Source organism: Schistocerca gregaria, chromosome 4 (genome assembly GCF_023897955.1).
Source record: "Schistocerca gregaria isolate iqSchGreg1 chromosome 4, iqSchGreg1.2, whole genome shotgun sequence".
Classification (NCBI taxonomy): Eukaryota; Metazoa; Arthropoda; class Insecta; order Orthoptera; family Acrididae; genus Schistocerca; species Schistocerca gregaria.
In genome coordinates this window covers 269,578,842-269,586,644 of record NC_064923.1, presented here as the reverse complement: position 1 = coordinate 269,586,644, position 7,803 = coordinate 269,578,842, and the positions used below count along the sequence as shown (strand labels likewise).

General features: G+C 42.8%; 1 non-coding gene across 1 annotated transcript; it reads left to right on the top strand.

The window, feature by feature from the left end:
- Positions 1 to 336: 336 nt before the first annotated feature.
- Positions 337 to 411, top strand: Trnas-cga (transfer RNA serine (anticodon CGA)). Its single transcript has one exon. It is a non-coding gene; the product is annotated as a tRNA-Ser (tRNA).
- Positions 412 to 7,803: the final 7,392 nt, after the last annotated feature.

Here is a 7,803-nt window from a genome sequence, read left to right as displayed (position 1 = left end):
ACATAAATGATGTCCGGCACATAGATCGCGTGCAGTTGAAGCGGTATTGAATAGCATATTTCATGACTGGTTGATTGGTCGTCATGTTCGCGGGATCTGACGCCCCCGGATTTCTTTCTGTGGGGAATCTTGAAGGATATTTGCTGGCTTAGCAGCTGCAGAGTGAAAATCTCATTCTGGAAACATCCCCCAGGCTGTGGCTAAGCCATGTCTCCACAGTATCCTTTCTTTCAGGAGTGCTAGTTCTGCATGTTTCGCAGAAGAGCTTCTGTAAAGTTTGGAAGATAGGAGACGGATACTGGCAGAACTAAAGCTGTGAATACCGGGCGTGAGTCGTGCTTCGGTAGCTCAGTTGGTAGAGCACTTGCCCGCGAAAGGCAAAGGTCCCGAGTTCGAGTCTCGGTCGGGCACACAGTTTTAATCTGCCAGGAAGTTTCATATCAGCGCACACTCCGCTGCAGAGTGAAAATCTCATTCTGTATTAAATGGTATTTGGTACCATTTTTCTCAGGGTGTCTCATTTTTTTCGGGTGAGATTATTTTTTGTCCCACTTACAAACATCGTAAAATCATGTGCAATTAATATGGATACTGAGTTCAAAGTAGCATTTACATGAAACATGGTAAGATGTTAACCGCTATAAAGAAAAGAAAACTGTGAGTACACACTGAAGAGCCACACAAACTGGTACGCCTACCGAATATCATGTAGGGCCTCCCTTGAGCACGCAGAAATGCCGCAAGACTAATGTCTGAAGTAGTGGTGTAGGGAATCGACACTATGAATATCCTGCAGGACTCTCCACGAGGGGTGGAGATCTCTTCTGAATGGAGTTTGGTGGCCAGCGGAAATGTTTAAACTCGGGAGAGTATTCCTAGAGCCACTCTGTAGCAATTCTGAACGTGTGGGGTGTCGCATTGTCCTGCTGGAATGTCCGAGTTCGTCGGAATGAACAACAGGCGTGAATGGATGCAGGTGATCAGACAGGATGCTTATGTACGTATCACCTGTCTGAGTCGTATCTAAAAGTATCAGGGGGTCCCATATCACTCCAACTGCACACGGCCCACACCTTTATAGAGCATCCACCAACTTCAACAGTCCCCTGCTTATATGTAGGGCCCATGGATTCATGACGTTGTCTCCATACCCGTACATGTCCACCCGCTCGATACAATTTGAAACGAGACTCGTCCTACCAGTGAACATGTTTCCAGTCATCGACAGTCCAATGTCGGTACTGACGGGCCCATGTGAGGCGTCAACCTTTGTGTCGTGCAGTCATCAAGGGTACACGAATGGGTATTCGGCCCCGAAAGCTCATATTGATGATGATTCGTTGAATGCTTCGCACGCTGATACTTGTTTATAGCCCAGCATTGAAATATGCAGCAATTTACGGAATGGTTGCACTTCTGTCACAATGAACGATTCTCTTGAGTCGCTATTGGTCCCGTTCTTGCAGGATCTTTTTTCGGACGCAGATATGCCGGAGTATTGATGTTTTACCGGATTCCTGATATTCACGGTACACTCCTGAGATGGTCGTACCCGAAAATCCACACTTCACCGTTACCTCGGAGATGCTGTGTCCCATCGCTCGTGCGCCGACTGTAACACCACTCCACTTAAATCTTGATAACCTGCCATTGTAGCGGCAGTAACCGATCCAACAATGGCGCGAGACACTTGTTGTCTTACATAGGCGTTGCCGACCGCAGCGCCGTATTCTGCCTCTTCATGTTTTGAATACGCATGCCTATACAAGTTTCTTTGGCGTTTAAGTGTATTTAAATAATGGAACCGAAAAGAACTGCAAGTAAAATATTGACTTGGTGTGACAAATAAAAGATACTACTTGCGTGGGTGAATGTAGTACATCAGAATGTGGGGGAATTGGAAATCGGTAAACAAGATACAGGAAATAGAGATATTTTCATAGCAGTGTTGGATATACCTGTCGAGGAAATAGATGAACAGTGTAATGGAGCGAAACAGATAACTAAGAAGACAAGAGGTTTAATGTTTGGCGATGTGGTTACGCTCAGAATTTGTGTGAGTGCTGGTGCATAACTGGAGAGTATCAGCCAGATAGATGTAGGAAAAATATCTGGAGTGCCAGAATAGCTTTTGTATGTGCACTACTGTAAAGCTGGCGGCAGCCTTGTATCAAGTCGAACAGATGACCGCTCTGGAGAGGCAGACAACCATCTAGCAGGCCTTGCGCAGCCAAACACCACGTAACATCGCCAAAAATTGACTGAGTTAAGCAAAACCCTGAAGTCCAACTTTGTATGTCCTATTTATATAAGAAAAGTTTTCCCTAAATTAAGGACATACGAAGGGGTATGTGCATTCTAAAACTACAGGTACTGTAAACTGAAGTGCCTGCTTGAACGTAAATCCTAAAGTTGTGAGTGCGTTATCTTATGGTGGGTGCTTCCGCAACCAAGGTAACCGAAGTGTTTGGTGTTGCAAGAGGCACCGTATCGATGATCTGTACAGCATCCAGGGAAAGAGGAAAAACAGTACTCGCTAAGTTACAACGCGGACGAACGTGTGTGTTCGAGCGATCGTTACAAACATGGTTGCGATGGGAAGTGCAACGACGGCTGTTGCAAAAGTCACTGTAGAACTCAATGTCGGACACATGAAGGCCGTCAGCACCAAAACAACACGAATGGAGAACTACAAGCCTGAAATTTCAGAGAGAACTAGAATTACAAAACCATATACCAATTACTCAAATGCCCGTTACTAGAAAACATGATGCTTAAGCAATAAAACTTAGACTATTGAGCAAAGGAATAAAGTAATTTGGTTATGCGAGTCTTGTTGCACACTGTTTTCAACTTCTGGCCGAGGTTACCTCACACGAGTGTAAAATGGCGGAGATTCGGTGATCATCTGGCCAGCCATTCTGAGGATGAACGTTTGAAAGACAGCATTGTATGATAGTGAAATATGGACTGTTGGAAAATCAGAATAGAAGCGAATAATGTTGAAAATTAGGTGGACCGCTAAGGTAAGGAATGTGGAGGCTCTCTGGAGAATCAGTGGAAGGAATATATGGAAAACACAGACAAGAAGAAGTGACAGGAATGTAGGAAATCTGTTAAGACATCAGGATACAAGGTGCGACAATAAAGTAATGAGACTGATTTTCTTTGCAAGATGTGGCAACCGTGCAGGCTTTCGTAGGCACAATATCTTTGACCTTGGTCTATAAGGTGGTTCTAGTATAAGCGGCACATCGATGCAACTGCTCAGTCGTGAGTTCTGCTGTAATAAGTTAACACGTGTTTGTGTCTCTCGTCACGGAAAAATAACCGCGTAATATTGCGCAACGGTATGCCATTTCTTTTTGCGTTAAATTGGGTGAAAATGAGACAACAACTTATGGTACGCTTCAGAAGGCTTTTGGAGAGGAGGTTATGTCAAGAGCTCAAGTTTTTCATTGGCATAAAATGTTTAGTGAAGGCAGAACGACTGTTGAAGATGAAGATCGCAGTAGACGTCCATCAACCTCACAGACGGATGTCAACTTGGCCAGGGTGCATGAACTCGTAGTATGTGATCGAAGATTAGCCTTGAAAATGATTGCAGAAGAACTGAACATCAGTCGAGAAACTGTTCGTCTAATAATAACTGAAGATCTTGGTATGAAAAAGATTTGTGCAAAAATGGTCCCCAAAAATATCACACCACAACAGCGTGAACCACGGAAAACATGTGGCAGCCGATCTGTTAGAGCAAACGGAAATCAATCCTTAATTGTTGAGCCGTATTACCACTGGTGATGAAAGTTGGTTTTTTCAGTACGATCCAGAGACAAAACGCCGAAGTTCGCAATGGTGCTCAAAGGGATCACCCAGACCAAAAAAAGCTCGCGTGTCAAAGTCAAAAGTTAAATGCATGCTTGTGTGCTTCTTTGATTCCAAGGGAATTGTTCATAAAGAGTGGGTGCCTCCTGGACAAACAGTTAACCAATATTACTACAAAGAAGTTTTAAAAAGACTTCGTAAAAGAGTTCTTCGTGCCCTGGCAACATTGCTGATAATTGGATTCTTCATCACGATAATGCGCCATCCCATACTGCTCTATCAGTACAGCAATTTTTAACCTCAAAGCCAATTCCAGTAACACCACTGCCACCTTAGTTACCAGATATCGCTCCCTGCGAGTTTTTTCTGTTTCCAAGAGTCAAAACGGCGGTCAAGGGTTACCGTTTTCAAACAACACAAGATGTCCTAAAAGCTGTAACTAGGGTCTCGGAGGATATTACAGAAGATGAGTTCCACGAATGTTACCATCAATGGTAGAAGCGCTGGAAAAAGTGTGTGCAGTCAGAAGGGAACTACTTTGAAGCATACAACAGTAAACTGTACTAAAACAGTAAACAACATTTTTTTCACATCAGTCTCGTTACTGCTGCAGAGAGTAAAAGCTGTAGAGGAAAACACATAATTAAATATATCCAGCAAACAGCAAAGGAAATACGTTGCAAGTGATCCTCTTGAAGAGATTGGGACAGGAGAGAAAATCGTAGCGGGATGCATTAAACCGGTGACAAGACTGATGACTCCAGGCCATCAAAGTCGCCAGATCGTAATATTATTCAGTGTCTATGGCAAATTAAGACAGGAATAGTGTCGCAGTTATGTTAACTCAGGAAATGTATTATAGATTAAAGGTAAAATCTTCTACGTTCTCAGGGCGGATCATGTTCCTCTTCGTATGTGTTACTGAAAAATTTTTTTCTGTTGCTCTTGGTGGACTATCGACATTGAATAGGCAGCGATAATAGGCAGAAAAATTAAGAGAATATGTTTACCAAATATTATTTTCGTGCCGCACACGTGGCCTACATTGGAGAGAAGGGGGCGTGATCGCTATTTACCTCCGTCATTGTTAACTGCACTTCCCACTATTTAGCAGGAATAGTGGTATGAGATTCGCTTCAAGATCATGCAGGACCTGCTTTTATCCATTCCGAGACGAGTGGAAGACGTTTAGAACGCCAATGGTTTTCCTATACGTATTCGGGGTGGTTCTGTGTTGTCATTTTGGTGCTTCCATATTTTATCAACAAAAAAAAAAAAAAAAAAGATTCAAATGGCTCTGAGCACTCTGGGACATAACTTCTGCGGCCATCAGTCCTGTAGAACTTAGAACTACTTAAACCTAATTAACCTAAGGACATCACACACAGCCATGCCCGATGACGGATTCGAACATGCGACCGTAGCGATCGCGTAGTTCCAGACTGTAGCGCCTAGAACCGCTCGGTCACCCCGGTCGGCCACATTTTACCCACATACTGTATTTTGGATAACTGACTATCAGGACAGACCTTCTCTTTGCCACTCGCAGCCAATGGCTGCATTCTTGTAGGATGTGCGGGCGACACAGCCGATATATGTTTGATTTTGATACTTCACAACTTTATTAAGAAATTTTATACAGATTATCTTGCTCCATTGGCGTTGATTTTTCCCAATTAATAAACATTTCGTGACCTAAAGGTTTTAAGAAAAATAAGGGTAAATTAACATAGGAACGCTGCCTTACTTATGTTAACTGTGAAACTGTTTTACAGATTAAAGGTAAAATGCTCTACATCTATATGGATGCTGTGCAAATCATATTTAAGTGCTTGGCAGAGCCTTCATCGAATCACCTTCATATTCTCTATTATTACATCTCGTACAGTGCGCTGTAAGAATATTTCCTTACGAGCTGCCGGCAGTTGTGGCCGTGCGGTTAAGGCGCTTTAGTCTGGAACCGCGTGACCGCTACGGTCGCAGGTTCGAATCCTGCCTCGGGCATGGATGTGTGTGATGTCCTTATGTTAGTTAGGTTTAAGTAGTTCTAAGTTCTAGGGGACTGATGACCACAGATGTTAAGTCCCATAGTGCTCAGAGCCATTTGAACCATTTGAACCTTACGAGCTCTGATTTCCATTATTTTATCGTACTGATCGTTTCTCCCTGTGTAGGTCGGTGTCAACAAAATGTGTTCGCATTCTGAGGAGAAAGTTGGTGATTGGAATTTCGTGAGAAGATTCCGTCGCAACGAAAAACGCCTTTCTTTTAATGATGTCCAGCCCACATGCTGTATTATTTCTGTGACACTCACTCCCATATTTCGCGATAATATAAAACATGCTGCCCTTCTTTGAACTTTTTCGATATTCTCCGTCAGTCCTACCTGGTACGGATCCCACACCGCGCAGCACAGGACGAACAAGCGTAGTGTAGGCAGTCTCCTTAGTAAGCCTGTTAAATTTTCTAAGTGTCCTGCCAATAAAACCCAATCTTTGGTTAGCCTTCCCCACAAAATTTTCTATGTGTTCCTTCCAATTTAAGTTGTTCGTAATTGTAATACCTAGATATTTAGTTGAATTTACTGCTTTTAGATTAGACTAATTTATCGTTAAACGGGGTTTAACGCGTTCCTTTTAGCACTAGTGTGGATGACCTCACACTTTTCGTTTTTTAGGGTCAACTGCCACTTTTAGCGCCATTCAGATATCTTTTCTAAATCGCTTTTCAGTTTGTTTTGATCTTCTGATGACTTTATTAGTCGATAAACTGCAGCGCCATCTGCAAACAACCTAACACGGCTGCTCAGATTGTCTCCTAAATCGTTTATATAGATAAGGAATAGCGAAGGGCCTATAACACTAGCTTGCCGAACACCAGAAGTCAGTTCTGATTTACTCGATGACTTTCCGTCAATTACTACGAAGTCACAAATCCAGTCACATAACTGAGACGATATTCCATAAGCACGTAATTTCTCTACAAGCCGCCTTGTATGGTACAGTGTGAAAAGCCTTCCGGAAATCCATAAATACGGAATCGATATGAAATCACTTTTCAGTGGCATTCAACACTTCATGTGAGTAAGGAGCTAGTTGTGTTTCACAGGAACATGTCGACTGTGTGTCAATAAACAGTTGTCATCAAGGTAATTCATAAGGTTTGAACACAATATATGTTCCAAAATCGTGCTGCATGTCGACGTTAACGATATGAGCATGAAATTTAGTGGATTACTCCTACTACCTCTCTAGAATATTGGTGTGACCTGTTCATCTTTCCAGTCTTTAGGTACGGGTCATTCGTCGAGCGAACTGTTGTATATGACTGTTAAGTATGGAGCTAATGCATCAGCATACTCCGAATGGAACCTAACTGGTATACATTCTGGACCAGAAGACATGTTTTATTAAGTGATTTAAGTTGCTCCATTACTAAGAGGATATTTACTTCTACGTTACACATGCTCGCAGCTGTTCTCTATTCGAATTCTGGAATATTTACTTCATCTTCTTTTGTGAAGCCATTTCTGAAGGCTGTGTATTGTAACTCTGCTTTGGCAGCACTGTCTTCGATAGTATCTCCATTGCTATCGTGCAGAGAAGGCATCGATTGTTTCTTGCCGCAAACGTACTTCACATACGACCAGAATTTCTTTGGATTTTCTGCTAGGTTTCGAAACAAAGTTTCGTTGTGTAAGCATCTCGCCCGGAAGTCCGCGCTAAGCTTCAAGCTTCTGTTAAAGGTCGCCAATCTTGGGGATTTTGCGTCTGTTTAAATTTGCCATGTTTGTTTCGTTGTTTCTGCAACAGTGTTCTAATTCGATTTGTGTACCAAGGAGGTTGAAATGGCTCTGAGCACTATGGGACTTCTGAGGTCATCAGTCCCCTAGAACTCAGAACTACTTAAACCTAACTAACCTAAGAACATCACACATATCCATGCCCGAGGCAGGATTCGAACCTGCGATCGTAGCGG